Source organism: Lactuca sativa, chromosome 5, assembly GCF_002870075.4.
Source record: "Lactuca sativa cultivar Salinas chromosome 5, Lsat_Salinas_v11, whole genome shotgun sequence".
NCBI lineage: Eukaryota > Viridiplantae > Streptophyta > Magnoliopsida > Asterales > Asteraceae > Lactuca > Lactuca sativa.
In genome coordinates this window covers 126,304,069-126,326,037 of record NC_056627.2, presented here as the reverse complement: position 1 = coordinate 126,326,037, position 21,969 = coordinate 126,304,069, and positions in this window count along the sequence as shown.

The window sequence follows — 21,969 nt, the reverse complement described above, 5'->3', positions numbered from 1 at the left end:
TGCCATAAAGTGTGTCGAGTACTATTGGGATACATGAGACTAAGAAAGCTTAGTTAAGCATGTAGTCAAGACTTAGTTTCCCTATGCAAAAAGACGAAAATCGTAGGATCAATGTCAAGAAGAAAGCATTTTCGTAGTATGAACGTTTCAAGTCATCAGATAATATGCATATAGAGACGCCTAGAAAAGGATCAATTGGGATGTACCATGTCAATTCAGGGAGGTGGTAGTGCTTTGAAAGGGTTGTGGATGTGTCATCCATAGGATTGATAGATCAACTTGTTGATCCAGGTTCAACCAAACAGTCTTGATGTTATGAATAGTAGTTAAAGATAACTAAGAGTCCCTAGCGTAAATTGGCAAGAGTTCAATTTTAGGAGTGACTTAGTGTTAAAACTGATGGGTTTTGTAGGTTACTAAAACATGTAAAGCGGAAAATCTTAACCCTTAAGTTCATATGCAACCTACTTTGGATCTAGTTTTTCTCTAATTGATAGCAACATACTATGAACTTCAAGAAGCCTAAAGGAACGATATGAAAATCAAAATTCATGAATTAGTGTCTACGTACCCTTATATATGTTATAACAAATAAATCTTTGATCCTTTCCTTTGCTCCTTTTGAAAGCTAGCACCAAAAATATGGATGTCTCTAATGGTTCACACCCAAAACCCTAAAAATTAGATGACAAAAGGAGAGTGGAGAGGGCATAGAAATTTCGATCCTATGCTCCTTTAAAAGGTATTAACGAAATTTGCAAGCTAATTGGTCATATCTATGGATAGGGGATCTCAAGGATAAACCGTGATTTCAATTTAAAATAATATTATTTTAATCCAATTCAAATCCTTACCCTATCAGCTATTAGGAACATTCGAAAAACCCTATCAAGGGTTCTCCAAATTTTCCAACATATGGAAGGTTATGGAATCCTTGTCTTGTTCAACTTTTGAGCAATTACAACTCAACCGTTGCAGTTTCAATTAAGTCTAATGAATCTTAAACTAATTCCAATTAATTTCTGAGTAATTCAAAATTTAATTTTTATTCATTTCATATAAACTTATTAATCAAAAAATAAATTTACAAATCAATTTTTTTATTTCTAATTAATATATTAATCGTGTAAGATATTCACAAATTATATAATTTCTAATCAATATATTAATCATATAATTAACTAACAAATTATATCTTCTCCTTACAAGCATCATTATAATCAGTTTCTAGTTTATAAGGGCAACCTAAAAAGGAAGTTGCTTTTAATTACAAGTATATACTAATTTTGTTATGATCTTAGACACATTAATCTAATAAAAGTTGTGTAAGCATTAGTAGTTGTTAGAGATTAAGTTGTAAAGACGCCTCGTGAGATTTAAATAAACGATAGAGCTGCAAGGAAAAGATCTAAGGATTTCCTATAAGGTTTAGAACTGCAATAAGTCAGTAGAATATTTTAATCAACAAAATAAATTTACAAATCAATTTTTTATTTCTAATTAATATATTAATCATGTAAGATATTCACAAATTATATAATTTCTAATCAATTTATTAATCATATAAGTAACTAACAATTTATATCTTCTTCTTACAAGCATCATTATAATCAGTTTCTAGTTTATAAGGGCAACCTAAAAAGGAATTTACTTTTAATTACTAGTATATACTAATTTTGTTATGATCTTAGATACATTAATCCAACAAAAGTTGTGTAAACATTAGTAGGTGTTAGAGATTAAGTTGTAAAGACGCCTCGCCAGATTTCAATAAAAGATAGACTTGCAAGGAAAAGATCTAAGGATTTCCTATAAGGTTTAGAACTATAATAATTCAGTAGAATATTGTTGAGGAACTGTTCAAGCATTTGGGATTCAAAGTTTCGATTGGAGATAGAGTACACAAAAGGATCGTAAGCAATTAGTATAAATTCCTAATCTCGTTCGTTTAGTTAAGAGTCACATTAGGTAAGTCGTCGAGTACAACTACATATGTGTCATTGGTCTTCAGGTTAAGCTACGATATTAGCTTAGTTATTCCATTAGTCGATAAGCATAAGATTTAACAGAAAACTAATATCGAATTCCAACGTTTATAGGTCGTAATAAGTAGATTTTAGCATATGTACACTGTAGATTAAGGACCTCTAATCTGTTGTAGCCTCAAAAGTTTTAAAGGAAAAGATTTGTTGTATTAAGTAGATATCGAGAAAGGATGATGATTGGGTTTGTTAGCAGGACAGTCGGATAATGGTGGTGGTTCTTTAAAACCACCAAAAGGTTGATCGCGAGTCCTCATGCCCAAGGATGGATGATGACAAGAGCGATCTGGCATCATAATCCTAGTAGTTGGATGGTGTCATGACGTATCATGAGCGGGCATAAGAACAAATTCCTCAAACCAATAGTGGTACCAAGATATACGAAAAATAGTTAGAGCCTAGCAAGAGGGCTATTAGTGACCTAGTGTTCGTTATAATCTAGTAGGTTGGAAGATAAGCAAACCTTATTATGAGTCCATCACAAATATTAGAGTGTTGTTCATGTTTTTTCAAGCCTGCAAACATGTTATAGTAAGTATGATTAAAATTTAGGATGTTCGTAGAGAAACCGCTTGCAACCTAGATTTGTGTTTTTTAAGGGTATGCCATAAACCTTTTAGAGGCATGTACCATGAATTGGATTCCGTTAGGATGTCGTATATAATTTCCATGGTTATTTACTTCATAACAAGTTGACTGTGTCGACATTTTACATTTGAAGGTGATCATCAATTGTAGCATAAAATATCTAGAAGTCCAGACCAACGATTTCTCGGTTTGGAAGACTTTGTGAGATGTCCGGGAGTATGCATAAGGTAGAAAACAAAGTTCTACGTGGAATATCAATGTTCCATGCTTGGAAAAACCACGAGTTGACATCAATAAGCTCCAATAAGATGACGTCTAGGTACGCTAGCAGTAGGATTTCGGGAACCAAATCTCTATAAGTGGGGGATAGTTGTAACACCTCATTTTCGTCTGACAGTATAAATGACCAGTTATGTAAATAGAAGTTTTTTTATATAGAACTATTTAGCATAAATATTATTGATGAAAGTTATAGTAATCGAAAAAGCGAACCGGTGCATCTAAAGAACCTCCAAATATGACTTCGTGTGAGGAAGTTATAAATTATCGAAGTTTTGGTATAATAATACGCGACACTGAAATCACAATGGAAATCGGTCATATTTTAGCCAAAAAATCTAAATGAGAGTTGAATATCTCGTAGATACAATTCTATCGACATAAAGCCAATCCAAAATACAATTTGTATTGAACAATTGTAGCTATTATACAGACTTTACCAACCTTAGCCCAATAAAAATATAAATTTAAAAATAAAGAGAGAATTAGCCGAAAAAGTCTTAATGTAAATTGTAGTACTGTTGATAGCTACACAATCATATAAATAATGTCAGAAATGGAGCTCGTATGAGAAAGATACGATTTTATGTAGCTTTCAAAAAGCGCCCTATGCTGGTAGCCGTGGTGCACGCTTCTAGAAGAAGGGGGTGTGGACTACAGGGAGCTTAATATGTGGCACAATTCTAGAGAAACAACATAGCAAGGGTGCGCAACGTGCTCCTTGAAAGGGGACGTGCGTCGCAAAATCCTCCTATATATAACAGTCTGTGCCTCATTCTTTCTCACTCCAAACTCTCCCATCTCTCTCTCTTTATCTCTCTCTCTCTCTCTAAGATTCTAATTCTCTTGGGTTTTTAGGATTCTATAGATTTCTACTTCATTGAGGCCCTGTAGCATTAGAGAGCCAGATAGAAAGAAGTGCTCAGGTCAGAGTTCTACAAGCGCAAATCCCCGTTTTAGCTAGAAACTCCTATAAGTTGAGCTGCACTTACTATGCTTTAGGTGTAACTTATGTTTTTATTCATAGTCATTGTTATGAGTGCATAAATAAGATTTATCAGTAATTCATGTCATAATGCTAAATTATCTACTTACGGGAGAGGTATCTAGAATGGGCATGTTGGCTTGGTTGTTGTATTTCAGAATGGCTACCAGTCAAAATGGTCCTGCCTCCCAAATGTCCTGCCTTGTTGATACATATTTGATATAATTGTTTGTATTCATTGCATTATTGAAAAATCTATCTTTCATTACCATGTCATCATAGATTAATAAGGTATAATATTATATGTTAGTACTTGTTAGGCGCATTGCCCGCCAATTGGATCCCCAGTTGGGTCACCATGATAATTTTCAATTGTCTAAGTAATTTTCCAAGTGAGTTATCTCAACATACTATGTAATTTAATATATGTTCATGTATGTTCGGATAGAGAACAAGCAGAGTAGAGATGACGGAATAATCTCTATGTGCTTAATTATAAATGTACTTGAAATTGGTAGAGTAGAATGTATAAATGTGTTTGTACTTGTAGAGTTTAATGTGTAGTCTCTATGTGGGTAAATGTTGTGATATTAGATTTAGTTAGGGATGATGGAGGAACGAAAATGAGGTCAGGATCCTATAGGCCCGCGTGTTGACGAAATGGCATATATGTCGTATGTACACATAAGCCTGCATGTTGACAAAATGGTATGTCGGTCGTAAGTACACATAAGCCCATGTGTTGATGAAATGGGATGTAGGCTATAGGTGCATATAGACCCATGTTGAAGAAATGGCTTGTAGGTTGTTAGTACATGTAGACCCATGTTGAAGACGAAATGCATGGCCGTAAGCTTTGTGGTATATGGTATTTTGGGGAATTCACTAAGCTTTGTATTCATGTATATGTATTATGGTATATCGTGTTTTGGGGAATTCACTATGCTTTGTGCTGACCCCGTTAGTTATCAAATTTTTACAATTTCGTTTGGAATTCTAGCCCAACCCATGTTATAACCCATATCATCGAGTTTGATGCTCTAGCTCCAGGATATTCGAACTAACAAACAATCTATGAAGTTGACTTTGAAGGCTTGTTCCAACCCTCAAAAACAAATCTTGATTTAGAATATAGAACAAGACAAGCCTTATCAACCAAACCGTTTCAACCTTCTCAGGTTGAGGGGGAGAATGGTCAACCTTCCTTTGAATCAATTGTGGATGGATTCCAAGACGCAGCTGCTGAATTCCATTCCAATCCTATCAACAACCATGATAATTTAAATTTCATCGATTTCCCACCTAATGATGATGTCAACCTATGCGGTTCAGAAGTTTAGGGGGAGCATCATCCATAAGTTCAAACTATTCAAGGGGAGCAACACAACCCCATTTTTGATATAGGATCATCTGCTGCACAAGAACTTTCGAGACTACTTGTCTGGACTAAGAATCATCCTCTGAACCAAGGTGTACAAAATCGTTCTGCCACAAGTGTTGAAAATGAATGTCATTTCTCAGCATTTATCTCAATGCTTGAACCAAAATCCATCAAAGAAGCACTAGAACATGCTGATTGGATTACAACCATGCAGGAAGAATTGGCAGATTTCGATAGAAATGAAGTATGGACTCTCGTCCCTCCACCTCAGAATCATCCCATTGTTGGTACTTGATAGGTGTTTCACAACAAACTAGACGACGCAGGAGTCATCATTCGGAATAAAGCAAGATTGGTGGCAAAAGGATTCACACAGATCGAAGGGCTTGACTACGATGAGACCTTTGTTGATGTTTCCTGACTTAAAGCTATCATAATTTTTATTGCTTGTGCTGCTCACAAAGGCTTTAAGGTTTACCAAATGGATGTCAAAAGTTCCTTTCCATATGGTGAACTTGATACATAAATATATCTCCAACAGTCCCCTAGTTTTTTCAATCTGTCATATCTGAACTACTGCTACAAACTCCAAAAAGTTCTTTATGGCCTCAAGCAAGCTCCTCGCACCTCGTACGAGACCCTCACCGACTTTCTCAAGCATTCAGGTTTTCAAAGAGGTATTCTCGATCCTACCTTGTTCAGAACCTCAAATGGAAAACGTCTCATGCTTGTCCAAATTTATGTTGACGACGTCATTTTTGGATCCATCGATTCATCAATGGTTGCTGACTTTGCTAAGTTAATGGTTAGTCAATTCCAAAAAAGTAAGAATCGAGAACTAAGCCTCTTCCTAGGTCTCTAAGTCAAACAGACCAACAGAGGAATTTTCATTCACCAAGAGATGTATATTTCAGAACTTCTCAAAAAGTACTCGATGGACACCTGTGCCTCTGCCAAGGTACCTTTGGGTTTCCGACAAAAAATATTTTCGGACCCATCTGGTGTTGCAGTTTATGAAAAGAAGTATAGGGGAATGACTGGATCCCTACTCTACCTTACAACAAGTCGTCCGGCCATCATGTTCTCAACATATTTGTGTACCAGATTTCAAGTCAATCCAAAGATGTCTAATCTCTTGGTTGTTAAGCAAATATTTAGATATATAAAAGGTACAAAGAATCTCAGAATCTGGTACCCAACAAACGAGAGTTTCCTCCTTCAAGCATATTTCGATTCAAACTATGGTGGTCTTCATTGGACAGAAAAAGCACATCTGGTGGCTATCAATTTTTAGGTGGTTGATTGGTCAGCTGGTCATCTAAGAAGCAGAACTGCATTGCACGCTAAACAACCGAAGAGGAATACGTTGCTACTGATAGCTGTACATCTCAAGTTCTTTGGATGAAATCTCAGCTCTTGCATTTCGGTTACCTGTTTCAACAAATCCCAATCTATTGTGATTCTCAAAGTGTCATTGCAATCTCATACAATCCAATTCGGCACTCTATGACGCAGCACATCGACATACGATACCATTTTCTTAAAGATCATGTTTTAAATGGTAACATCGAACTTATTTTTGTTCCATCTGACAATGAAATCGATGATGTCCTTACTAAGGAATTATACGAAACCAAATTCAATGGTTTTCTGAGCAAAATAGGTTTGATGATACATGATCCTCAGTTCTTTCAAGTGGTTTGTACTCTCTGATGGCAACATCAGAAAGAAAACTAGTTCAGAAATTAAAAAAACATTCTCATCTCGGAACTATAGCCTCTTAGAATAAATAGGGTCATTTTATGTATCTTTTCATCTAACCACCTCTTGGAATTGTAAGCTGTATAGCTCATCTAATCACATGAAGTCCATGACCAATATAGTCACATTGGTACTATTTTCACCTCAGAACTTAATTCATAAGATCATCCCAGAATTCAACTCTAGAATGGTATTGAACTCTCTTTTATTCAACTCCGGAAGTTTCTAAATTTCAACTCTTGAACTTTTCATATTTCAACTCCGAAACTTTTCAAATTTCACTCCGGATGTTTTCAAAACTCACCCCGGAATCTCTTCAAAATTTAGCTCCGAAATCTTTTCAAAACTCACTCTGGATTCTAATGAAATTTTCACTCCGGAGTCTTGGCTCCGGAATTCTTAAAAATTCATTTTATAACCTATCTCGGACCTTTTTCATGTTCCAAGATCGCTCAATTTCATCCCGGACTCTACATGATAAGAAACCATTTTCAAAACATTCTGGAACTCCATTGTTCCAAAATCAAAACACATAATGAAGTCCAAAAGGTTTTCAGGTGAAATGTTTTTTACCGTTTACTTTTTGATGATGCTTATCTTTCCACCCTCGAAACTCGCTCCATGTTTTTTACCGGTTACTTTTTGATGATGCTTATCTCTCTCACTTCAATCCATTGGAATCTTTAGTCACTGCAAGTCAACTCACCCAAATACGACAACTTAATTAATGCGACCCATTTCCTTTTTCAGGTTTCATCATTACACCTCTAACCCGATGTGTTTCCTTAAATTATATAAACCCTCCTCAAATTCTCTTTTACTCTTTATGTGCACAAAAACTTAATTCTTCTTCTTTTATCTCTCCGAACTATGTTCTTCAAGCATTTATCTTCTGCAACAATGGTGTCTTCATCTCCTTCCAAAATCACCCAAACCGCACCTAAAACTGCTAAATTTGTCCCCAAAAAGAAGTCATTGAAAGGTTCATCTTCTTCCATGACAACAAAAGCTTTCCTAAGAGACACAACCCAACATTTTTCTTTCGATCCAGACGACTATGATGAATCAATCCGCGTTATGATAGAGTTCATTTCTCATCACCCGATTACTGTGTCACTTACCAAGATACTAGATCCACCTATTCTAGTCTGTTTACAATGGTGTTCTTGAAACAAAAATTATTTGAGACAGAATCATACCCATTCACAAATCAACATTCTTAAAAGCCATCAGTGTGAAGGAAAACCCAACAAACTTCATTGTCGAAGAACCCACAATTGAAGAGTTTTAGTCATTCTTGAATCACATCGGGTAAAGTGAGGAGTTCAAAGCCAAAAAGTTCAAGATATCAGTGGTATCATGTTTATTGATTGTTCTTATGCTTTTCATCGTAAGGGGATTATAAGGAAAACATGGAGGAACGGATTCTCTAAGCAAAGACTAGTTGTACGTGGTGATTAGCATCTTCTCAGGAAAGAACAATGTGGTGGATCTTATTGAAGTGTTATGACAATACTTCTAGAAGTTAGATGATTACTAGAACACATGCTATCCATTATACCGTCCATGTCCATTTATTTAAAACAACATATAGAGACTTCGATTTTGTATGGCCCTACACAATCTACCCATGTCTCTGTTGAGCCCATATCGGACATGGCCAAGCCAGTTCCATCAGGAGTCAAGAAAAAGAAGTCCGCCAAGCGAAAAACATCCCCCTCAAATCCAAAAGCTAGAAAGATAACCAAATTCGGTTCCTCCTCTCAAAAGGAAGGAACCAAGGACATTCATGCTGACTCTGGCCATCCTTCTAACCCACCTACCCACTCTTCTGAAGTACCCATCGGAGCTTCAATATCAAAAGCACACACACATGGGGAGTCTCCTAATAATCCACCCTCTCCTTCCTAACAAGGTGATGTTGATGTTGACAAAAGTTCCTTGCCCTCCTGGAACAACCCCATGAGTCTCATTTGATATCCCAATTTCTTCTACACAAGCACGGTCCAAAACCCCTGTACCGGAACACATGCAAAGGTGTCCGAACTCGATTCTAAACTTGATGCAATTCTTTCATCCTTGTCCGATGTCACCAAATCCTCTCCAACGGTTGTTGAACTTGAAGCTCAGCTTGATCAGCTTATCTCTCTTTGGCTAAAGCATACTGTAGAAGAAGTGGAAAAGAAGTACAATGAAACCCTGGATCACTACCTTGACACCATCAATACAATGCTCAAGGTCCACGACGACATGATTGGGGCAATGAATGAACTGATTAAGCAAAAACATGTTCGTCATGAGAAACAAATTTAAAGGATGGAGAAGGGGATTAAAAAGAAGGATGAGATGAATCTCATCATGCAGAAGGTTCTAATCAAGCTCCTCGGGGCATGATGGAACATCGTGGATGTTCCCAATCACAAGTTCAACGAGATGCTCTCCATTCTATCCAAGCTATTTGATCATCTTAAAGCTCAGGCTCCCACAGTTGAGGCTTATGATGCCCTGACACTACAGCTCAACACCAGTTTTCAAAAGGTGTTTGACAACCCTGGAAACATGTCTAGGAGTTTAGGAATTTACTATGCTTGCTCCAGTTGCCGGACCTTCCATTGAAATAGGGGTAAAAGGACCCAGTTTAAGAACACAACCCTAGAAACCTGTCTAGGAGTTCAGACTCCGAGATGAAAGCTCTGATAATTCTCTACAAATCCTTTCAGGTTCTCCAGGTGGTGATGATGATAATGATGATGATGATGATGATGATGATGATGATGATGAAAGTTATGAAGAAGATGTGTATGTTAAGAACGGAGTAGTAGGACTTCCAGCTCCAAGGAAGTATCCTACTAAAGTACTAACGAAGGAAGAGTAAAGAATTTGGTCAGCAGTCTCTTGGCTATCTACCCTGGATGATGTTCTTCAAAGACGCATAGAAGTTTCCAAGGCAAAAACCAAATTAAAGGTTGACGCCTTCTGAGCCACTCCTTTAATGTTACCTCCAATTCCCTATCCCAAGATTTCTCCTATAGATGAAGGCTCTCCACACCAGAAGCCAGATAATATTCCATAAGACCCCTACCTTCCTCTCCTACGAGATTTTGTCAATGATAATATGCAACATATTCTTTCCGTCCTCATCAAACAAAAAGATAAGGGAAAGAAGCCTATCTCGGAAGATCACTTCTTTGATTGCGGTAGTAGAGGAATAATTGTGTTAGGGAAAAGAGTTGTGGTAGCAAAAGAACAAGTTCCGATAGACAAAGATGATTGCGGATAACCTAAGTTTAAAAGGGTCACTTTTTGCTTTAACAGAGGGACCTTTCAGCAGAGGACAAAGAGACTAACATTGCTGACTTGGGTACTAGAATTTAGGAGAATCATGAGGTGTTCGAAAAGTGTGGGGGAACTCATAGATTTTCGTTTCACAAGTTCAAGTGTTTCAAGTGTACGAAAAGAGGGCATGTGCAACGAGCTTGTAAGAAGGATCATATATACTTTCACTATCACCTACCAGGTTATTTCAGGTCCAACTGTCCTGCATTGTAGGCTGAGGGATTTAAGGTCCCAACGCTCATCGTTCCTCAGGATGTCAAGGTCGATCCACAAGAAATCTCTAGTATGTAATTTGAACCACAATTTTGTATTGATATTATGGCGAAATTGTTATTGATCGATGTTGTAATTGTCTTGGAATCTTGTTGGGTGTTAGTAAGTAGTATCTTCGGGTTAGTTCTTTGTGTTTCCTGAATTATGTATTGTGAATCTTCATATGCCATTTTGCATGCCAAGAGTCATCGATGAGTCGTTTCTTGCTGGATGGGATTAAGTGATCCAGTGGGTTGTTCCAGTTCCTTGGGTGGATCTGATTCAGGGGTATGGATTGTAAGATCTATGGTCAAAGTAGTAGGAATAGTTCATCAGCGAAGTCGGGGTTCGGGCATGATATCATTCATTCAGGTAGGACCAGCAGTTGTCCATGAGAGAACCTTTGGGTTCAATCACTATTGTTGCTAAGGAAGGAATACTGGAATAGTATCAAGGAGATGGTGATGCCAGTCGGATGAGTCGTTAGGTCATTGGAAGTATCAGGGGAATTTTATTATCACCAAGGATTGTAGATGGTACAAATTCAGGGTTTCATATGAGGATGATTAGTTAGGGTAAAGATTTTCCAATTCAGAGAAAGGATTGTGGTTTTTAGTCACTAGAATATAGGGCTTAAATATTTAGTACCGTACCATGAGAAGAGATTGAGATTATCGGATTTGCTAGGATTTCGGGGAGCATTCTTCTGGTATTCAAGAGTTGGAAAATTATCGAGATCGGATAGTAATGGTACATTATTCTTGGAAGACACAGATCATAGTTAGTTCATGAGGATAAGATGGGTTGGGAAACCAACAAATTCTATGCGATGGGAGAACTTCGGTGAATCCAAGTAGGGGAGAATCGATAAGAATCTTCGGGAGCTGACTCAGATGTGGAACTAGGGTAAGTTTCATGTCCCAGTGAAGAGGAAAGCGACACAAGTGGCTGTTTGGATTGAAGTTGTGTAAGTTGGGAGTGAAGTTGTGTAAGTTGGGGATTCATGTGCGTGTAGAGTTTGTGATATATTTTTACATATTTAGAGGATTCAACGAGTGTGTACCAAGCTTTATAACATTTTGAAATGGAGTATCAAGCAACTTCAAACTAACTTTGGGCGATATTCGACTTCTAGACCTACAATACCCACGACGTGGAGACACACTTGCCACGCCATGGAGGATTATTTATTCATGACTAAGCAACGTCATTTTTCACACTTCACTATGTGGTAGAATATTTTCCATGACGTGAAGCCGATATTGATCACGATCCTGAAGACGTCGAACTCAATGTCACGACGTGGTCGACACTTTCCCACGTCGTGGTTAATGTTAATATTGAAGAGTTATATATTTTTCACCACAAGTCAAAAGTAGTGTTCTTGATTCATTTTTCTAATACATTTAGAAACATCAAAGTCCAACTTCTAGCAGCATTCAATATGTCAAAGCTTACACACTTCGATTAGTCGATCTATTCTCATGACTACATTTTCTAAGGAGAATTTGTTCATTTTCTCCTTATTTTATTTTATGTGCTTTAATTGTTATCACATACAATGAGATTATTGTATAATTTAAGTGTGAGGTAAGGTGATAGTTTTCTAGTGGTCTATTTAAAGAATCTACTAAATTTGAAATTTTGATCCTATTGTGTTAGGACTAGTTTTCTAGTGTTGTATGAGATGATTTGATGAGAGCTCCAAAATTAAGTTAAGCTAGTATGGTATAGTATATTTGTGGCTTCCTAGCCCTAGTGAAATCATCAGACAAAAACGTAAACTTGTGTAGTTTGAGGGACATAATACATTTTGAATTATAAATATCTAAACCGAATAAAAAGTCTACATATGGAGATTTATCTCCTAGGTCCTTTTGTTAAAATAAAGTGAGTAAATTTCCAAGTATTATCTACTTAATTTCTGCAATTTGAGTTTAGTTATAAATATTAAATAAGTAACAATTCATGAGTGGAACCAATCTATGGGCTTCAAGAATAGGTGAGTATTCCCCCCAGGGGACATTTATATCTATCAACCTAATTATAATGAACTTGGATGGATGGAAAGAAAAATGTTACATGGTTTTCATCGGAAGTTATGGGTTGCATTAGTGGGCTTTGAAATTCCAAGTACTCTAATGACTTTCTTAAAAAGTCACGAACTATACTACTAATAGAAAATTTAGTATTATTTGTTTCTTTATATGTGCAAGTTAAAGTTGAAGTATTGCGAAAAAGATAAAATGGAAAGAGTTGTGAAAAAAAATTAAAGTGAAAAAGAGAAAAAAAAAAACAAATGTTCCAAAAAAGAATAATATGCTGCAAGAATTTTAGTTATATTTTTAGGTCAATTATTATATATAGAATTTATTTTTAAAATTTTGCCACTTGGAATCTGAAAATTACTTTTGAAACGAAAGGGGGTAAATAAAAAGGCATAGGTGATAGGAATACAAAAATGAATGTTGTTCAAAATAAGTGGGGAGCGTTTATGAGGATTGTGAGTATTTGAGGCTTGTAAAGTACTCAGGATATTTTTATATACAAATATATGCATTGAGGTGAAACATAATTGATAAGTTGAAGTTGGATTGTTTTGTATGATATTAGTGAGCAAAGTTTTGATGTAATCTATTGCAAATAATAAGTCTTGCTTGAGGACAATCAAAAGGCAAGTGTGCGGTATTTTGATATTGTTATATTTATACATATATTTATGTATTATTTTAATACATTTTAGCTATATTTTGGTTAATTACAAAGATATTTGGTGCTTATAAAGTATAAATTATATTTTGTGGGCATTCTCATGGAAAAGGACCAAATTATACAAAGCTGGAAGCTTAGAGGTTGGAACAGTTCATCAGTAAGGAAATGAGAGAAGAAACATGCATAAAAAAAATCCCATGGCCTGGCTTGAATTGGTTCATGACATGGAAGCATGGAACCTTCTTGAGTATCTGCATTGGAAGACTTAGAGCATACATGTTAAAAGTGTATCCCATCTTGTGGAGATCCTTTATTCCATGACATGGCGCCAACTTTTTGGAAAGTATATATTCGACTTTTAGGACAAAATTTTAGGGAAACTGTTGAAACCTATAAGTAAAGGTGACTATAAACTTCTAAGAAACCCTTGGAAAGCTTGAAATCAATTAGAGATCAATGATTGTAGATATTGTGAGTGAAGTACATCATCAATGATTCGGTTTGCTAGTTTTGACTATGTTTAATCTAGTTTACTTCCTGTTTATGTATTTTTCTAATTTGATTATGGGCTAATGCCCTCTTCTTTCATTTAGTGTAGATGAACCATAATACTATGTGTTGATTTTGCTAATTTATGGATTTATGAAGTTGGTTTTTAATCGTGTTTGATAAATCATATCCTATCATGTTAAAGTTATAATATTTATTGTTTTTCCTACAAGTTTTGTGTAATTAGATGATCACTCTTGTTGCATAAACTTGTTATCTAGTTCTTTATGATCAATGAATTGCTAGATCTAGAGATAGAACATGTCCTAGAGTTAGGTGGTAAAAGTTAGTTCCTTTAATTGTGTTAGAGAGAACTAATAGTCTTATTGTGTGCTTCAATTGCTTGACTTAATTATAGAAAAGTAATTGTTAGATCTCATCATTCATAGTCCAATTAACCTTCATATCAATTTAGCGTCCACTTATGTTAACCATTACATAGTAGTTCATGAATTGTTAAATACTAGAAATCGGATAGTAAATCATAAATTGATAACCAACATAATTAATCTATTTCATAGAAATCAACCATAGGAAAAATGGGGATTCGAAGCTAAACAGAAGTACCTTTTATTCTAGATTAAAAATCATTTTCTAGTTAATCGTTTTAGTTAAATTATTATTAGTTAAGGTGCTTGATTTAAGTTTTTCTAAAATATAAACAACCCATACCCCATTTAAAGTTTTTTCGTTTAAGTTTAAGGGTAAATGTCACCGTAGCCCAATTATGTTATAGCTTTTGGTTTAAATGGTCCCTTTTGTTTTTTTAGCTTTTAAGGGGTACGAGATGTTATTTGACTAGATAAATAGGTCCCTTTACATGTTAAAATGGTTTCCCTTTACATAGCTTTTGGTTTAAATGGTCCCTTTTGTTTTTTTACCTCTAAGCCAACTCGCTATACATGTCACTAAGTTGAAGCCAATTCTTTGTTTGGGCCGTAAGGGTTACAGTGGACCCTATGTTCTTAAAAGGAATGGTATTTTCAAGCAAACCCTAATAGTTTATTCCCATTTTCGGCCAAAACAAATCTAACAAGCAAACAGGTTTCGTTTTCACGATAATCACGAGATGGCTACCTCACCACCATAATCACCTAGTTCCATATTGATAAATTATCATAATAGGCTCAACTTTGGTGACTTTCACACTATTTTCTGACTGTGGGGCACAAATTGTCAAGTAAAAGATCAAGTGAAGGAGGAAATGACTATGCAGCGTCGTTTAGAGCGTATTGTCACAGGATGACTATTTTAAACTAGTCAATATAGTGTGCCACTTAGTGCTTCTCTGACTAAGTCAGGCTAACTTCGACGATCTAGATGTACTAATGAACTTAGGAAGCAAGAGTTACGACAAGGAACACTTCAAGAAAGCTTTTATTATATAACTCAACTTCTTTACAAGGCAACTTCTTGATGGTTTGGACAAATGAGTCCTCCCCCTATTTATAGCAACCTTACAACTCCTCAAATGGAAGTTTCTAGGTCCCGATCAGTCATGACTAATCTAGACTCTTCCTATAATATACATGGATTTTACAAGACTCTAGAATACGGTAGACTTGTATACGATGCTCTAGAACTCTCTAAGTCGTCCAAACATTATCCAAATCGTTCTTTTATGATCTAGCGTGTTCTAGATCCTTCCAAAGTCTTTCGAGTCGTTCTAGCTTCGTCTAGTGCCTTCTTGATTTATTCCGGATCGTTCTCCTTTATTCCACGGACATCTATAATATTCTAGCATCTTCTAGGGTCTCGTAGAGCATTCTTGATCTCTCCGGAGATTTCTCAAGTAAACTTGATTGTTCTAGAGTTCTCTAGACGATCGTGGAATTTTCCAGAAACTTGGTCCGTGACAATACGGAGAAAAAGGTGCAATCTTTGATTTGGTCGATTCGCTCACCTAGGTCCTTTCTTTTATTAACTATTGGTATTCCTGCCATTTACCTCCTCAAAGGTGGCAGTGGTTGGGTGAATTCAATAGAAGGACACATATTGCTACCTTTTAACCCATGCATTGGATATTTATAATTGTTCCTGTAAAATGCTCCATGGTACATTGGATCCACATAACTTCCAACATCTCTATTCAAATAGGATATGGTTGCATTTGAATCCACATACCCATACCCATTTAGCTTCCACACTCCATACGAACATGTCTTCTTGTCTAAATCTATAAGGACTCTGCTAAGTTCCTTGTCTCAAACTGGTTTAAACCAGTTGGTAAAACGTACCAATATCTAATGAAAAAATAAAGTAGTTAGTCTATGCTAGTAGTTTTCATCATATTTAATAAAATGATAAATTATTTACCTTTGAGATTATTTCAACTGATTGAGTAAGACTGTGATTGTTAGACATGGTTTAAATTCAGGCCATGAACTACCTTTCATGCTCAAATTAAACTGTGTATCCATAAAATACAATTTAATTTCTTTTAGCAATGTGATGATTGCTTTTTTCCTTACAACTCTTATGACATTGTTAAAGCTCATAGATAATTCGTTTTGTACTGCATCACATATCCTTCCCTCCAGAAAGAAATCTCTATGTAACGCCCACAGATTCGGGTTAGTCAATTTAGATACAATAAGCGTTAAAAATGACTTTTTGATAGAAGATTATTTAGAATAAATTATCTTAACCAAAGGTAACGTATGGGGTCATTATACAATTACCAGCAGACAAGAAATCCAAAAGTTAGATATTAATTTGAAAGGACATAATAATTACCATTACCAACTAGGATGGAAAGGTAACGTATGGACTCATTATACAAGTACTGTTTCGTTGATGATTATGGGATGTAATCATATGAAGGGGGAGATAAATGTAACACCTGCAGATTCAAGCTAGTCAATTTAGAGACAATAAGCATTAAAAATGACTTTTTGATAGAAGATTATTTAGAATAAATAATCTTAACCAAAGTATAGTATATGTCAGAAGGATTCCATACATATAAAGAATATTAAAATCCGACTTATAATGAAGAAGTTATGACCAACTGGCACAACATCGTGTATCATAAAAATTAAAGTTTCAATAAACTACTTTTTAGCATTATATATCTAAATGTAAGTCATAGTACACATTAAACCGAGAGCGTCCATATAGAGAACGTCGAAATCTGAATTCGTTTGAGGATGTTATGGTTTTCTGAAGATTTTGCATAGCAGTGCACAACCCGAAAATCAAATTTTAGAACGATCGATTTTTAGCCAACACAAGCTAAACAAGAATCGAATATCTCATTAATAAGAACTCAATGATATAAAAACATATGAAAACGGACATCGAATGAAAAAGTTATGAATTTTTAAAGGACTTTATCTGTCTAAGCTTGTTAAAATATAACCTTAAAAATAAATTCAAAATTAGCCGACATAGTCTAAGAGAAAGTTTTAGATCACGTCGCTACCTGCGCGTGGATATAAAGAACGTTAAAAACAGAGACATTATGCTAAAGTTATGGAATTTAGAAGATAATTAATGTTTGGGATTAACCAATGTTAGTATAAACTTAATTTGATCGAAAGATTCTTAACAGAATAGTAAATCAAACAACGAATGCAATGATCAAAATGTTGTAAAATGATTAAAATCCAATGCCTTAGAAGAGCTCTATGAAGAGCTTTGGCATGACACTGAGTAGAGTGCTGCGAACTGCAATCTGGTCATATCTGCGAAGCATTTTTACATACAGTGTAGTTCGCTTTAGATTTCTCGATCAACTCCAAAACATAGTTCAAGCAGAAAGTGGAGTAAAGATGCTTATCCGAAAGAGAGAAGAAACATCTTTGAGAATTTGAACCATCTCTAGCACTCTGTTGAAAAACCAAACTCCAATCGTCTTTATAAATCTTTCTGGGCTTCACTTTGTAAACATCATACGAAGCTTCTTTGGGTTTGACAGTGGGTTTCTTTCGGAGTACGGTCTCAATCTATACATCCATTTTGCCAACCTCATGGATGTATGTGATCAACATCCTCTTGAGATGCGCCACAATAGGTTTGTGCTTCTATTCATCCTTAAGCAAGAGATGAAATAGAGATATCCAGTCATGAGGATTAAGACACAGCATGTCTGTGAGTGTAAACTCAAACACCGAACTCACAGCACCTCGAGCAGTTTTAAATTGAGCATTAAGGAAACTTTCGGTTTCAATTGGCCCAACAACTTTCACTGTTGTAATCTTCTTTGAACTCTAGGTTTGATATTGTGTCTTGCCATGCTTAAGATAAAAATAGATAAGAAAAATATTGACATTGTTATCAGACTCAAGAGCATTCTCAACTCTGTCAAAACTCTGAAACGGGAATGCCTTCGGAGTCATAGGAAAATCAAGCATCGAATCCAAAGTGTTTTCTAATTCAAACGAACTAACTGGCTCCAACCAGTAAACACTTGGATTATCCATCGCTTCGTTAAAGATACGCTCCAAAGACTAGGCAGGAAAAAGAAGATTTTTAGTTTCCAGAGTGACTTGGGCTTCACGGGCTTCCCTTTCTCTTTCTTCAGCTTCCTTGACAATTCACATATTTTCGTCAATGTTTGTATAACGAGCCTTGCATCTTAAGTTTTCATTTTCATCTTCTTCTTCCTCATCACTATCATCAATCAATTTCTCTTGTCCTTTTGATGCCGAAGCTACATTATCCTTCAGATCATTTGACTTGGGTGGTTTTTGTTCGTGTTCATCAGAGCCACCAGCTGGTTTCTTAATTTCTTCAGTACAAACCTGCTTTGCTTCTCCCTCTTTTTTAGAATAGCAAAAGATTCCAAAACACCATCAATTCGTTCAAGCATAGAGAAGATAGGCTTTAATTTCTCAGCCAGATGCTGACGAACGGAGACTGTGAGGAGTGAATCAAGAGTCTCAATGAGATTATTGAAGAGAGCATCTACATTAGCAACACAAATCTTGATCACATCTTTCTCAGACTTTAGGGTATCAATCTATAAGTTTGCATGCTATAATTTCACAGAGAGAACCTTCGCCTTCTCAATTTTATTAGCGAGTTGATCCATGATTTTGTTCTATATGGCCAGATCGTCCTGAAGCTTATCAATTTTGGAGGAGATGGATGTTTGAAACTCCGTACTATCATCCTGGATTTTAGTACGAATCTTCTTAAGAGTGTCTTTCTCTGTTTGGAGTGAAGAACCAGGGCTAGTGATAACTTTAATTGTTGTGGCAGTTTTTGATTCAAAAGAAGTTATAAAATCACCCATGAAGGTTTGAACATCAGAGAGTAGTTTTTCGACTTTTTCGGTTGTATCCTTCCAAGTTTTCTCTGAATCCTCGGTCGCTTTACTTGTTTTTGCAAGGTTTGCAACATGCTCTTTCGTCAAAGTCTCAAGTAAAGCTTTGTGAGAATCAAGAGAGTAGTTTGAACTGGAGAAAGACTTGGATGATTCAAGCAAGGAATCCAGCTTGTCCTGAAGCAACTTGAACTGACGTTTGGTCATGGGGCATCATCATCATCGTCCCCACTGGATTGTTGAACAGTGAAAGGGTTATAGTGAAAGTCTTCAAAAGCATCTCGATCATCATCAAACATGGTATCCGAATCATCATGGCGAAGAGGTGAGATGGGAGTGAAATCATCACCAAAAGAGAAACGAGAAGCCCCTGCCCTCGTATCAGATACGTTGACGGTGACCTGTGGTGTACTAGTGGTGGGTGTGGTTGTTGTTGTGGAGTCTATGAAGAAAGGAGCTGATTATGCAATAGACACTTTTGGTTGCGAAACTCCCACATAAACATTCAGATAGGGGGTTATCGTGATAGGTGTAGTAGTAGCAGTAGGAGAAGGTTGAGAAAAATCCTGGAAGAATTCATCTGTTATGGGAACGGAAGTTGGCACGGAAAAAGTTACCTTAGGATTAGTTGTTAAAGGCTCTGAAACCATGGTTGCTAAGTCGCAGCAGTGTCTTCAGTTTCATGCTGGACTTGCGTTGGCATACGAACGTCGGAGATGGTGTGTGACTCCGAACCCTCCTCATTGTCTGGTGAAGGTGACCTAGGCTTACGAGCGGCTCGCTTGACTTTCTTCTTCGAAGTGTGAGCAGGCTCGAAGGATCCAACCTTCATTTTTCTTTACCCCCTTTCTTTGTCTTGTCGGCCCCTTTTAAAGCATTTCGCAACTCAACGGTTAATGGACTACGAACCGATGCCGGTTGTTTGCCATATTATGTGATAGCTTCACTTTCTACTGGAACATTGCGAAGCATGGTCTCTAGAATAGATCTGATGAAGGTGAAACTTGAATTGTCAGACACAATAGCATTGGAAGTGTGGAAAACTGGAAATGCTACAATCACCGAACCCTCTATCACGATAATGTTTTAAAGATTAATTTCCTTCTGAGTAATGATATCCCAAAACAAGCACAAGATATCTCTTTGTGCCTCATTATAGAAATGGTACTTTGAACAAGTTGAGCCCAAAGGACTGAACCGTAATCTAGATTGATCCCAGAGTAAACGCCATAAAGAATAGTATGAAAAAGCTTACTTGCACCATCTAAACATGTTACCCTCTCTGAAAAACTCTTGAAAATAAGGGTAAACATACCCATTCCAAATGGGTGGAAGGTTAGGCTTCTTGAACTTGAATAGAATCACAAGATAGTTGTTGTAACCCATCTGGTAGAACATCTCCAGAATAGCTGAAAGGGAGATTGATTCAGCATCGACCAAATCGCTAGCAAAGGGAAACCCCATTAGTCGACTCAATCTGGACTTGGTGATGAATTTTTGTTGATTACCAAGTTCAAAAGTGATAACAGATCCACTCTCTTCATAACGAGCAGTAGAGTAAGCTTTGGATAGAAGAGCCAAAGGAACATTCACTTTCTTTGATAGTGCAGTAGCCAAAGGAGAGTATCCAAGGCATTCGATCAATGGTTGGAGAAAGGTGTCATACTTGGATGGATCAAGGTCTAAGATGAGATTCTGGTTAGCCTTGATGCCTAATAGCCTTGATAAAGCGGTCTGATCAGTGGCAGATGGAGTTTCTGCTGAAGCCGCCATGGAAATCAAAGGAGAAGATGATGAACAAAAGAAAGAGAAAGGTTTGCTTGCATCGAAAGTAGGAATTCTTTAAAAGAGGTAAATGAGAATGACGATTGGAATTTTCCTTACATACGTAATTAGTGGTGAGAAATAACTGGAGTTTGGTGCTCCATAATCCCTGAAAAGGCTCCTAAAAAAGCATGACAGGTTGGCGTGTGTCAGGCGGCGTGATGTCAGGGTCTGTTTAAAATGGTCACGCACCAAAATTGTAATCTTATCCCTTAAGTTTTGCCATTTCCTGTACTCTGAATCTGAAAGTAACCATTAGAACTACGAACAACACTTTTTTAAATCACGAGGATCTTCATGGATGAGTGTGCCAAAGATAAAGAAATAAAGCAAGTTATAAAAGGGATTCTAGTGATGTCATTAAAAACATGAAACAATTTGATCCCGGGAAACGATCTCTTCCTTCGAAGTCAACAGACACTTCGAAGTGACTACGTGGTATCGCATTGAATTATGATCATCTGTTTATGGCGAAACAGTGAAAGTCTTCTTTTCAATAAGGCTTAAGGGTGGTTTCATCTTCAGCCAAACTTCAAAACCCAACATAAGTACGAACGTTCAGAAGAAGTACTTGTCTGACCAGTGTCACCATAAGAACAATTATTCTTGGGATTAATTTGAGTGACTGGATAATTATAGAAATCTCAAGAAAAAAAATTGGATCTTATGGGAAGAAATATCTTAGGTCTAGAACATTTCATTAAAATCTTGCAAAAATAAAATAATGAGATTTCAAGATACGAACCTCAAAGGTGGATTCACATCAATTCCATGGTGAAAAGCTAGAACATGTCAATTATTCACCGTCAATTCAAAAGATGGTTTTGGATTTTGGGTTTCACTCAATTCATGGTGATAACTAATGTAACGCCCCGATTCTCAAGTATTGATTTAATAAAAGGTTCTTTGGTTTTAAGTCCTACTCGACGAGTTGGTAGCCCTACTCATCAAGTAGCAGCGGGGTGGGATCACGTGTTTAATGACCTACTCG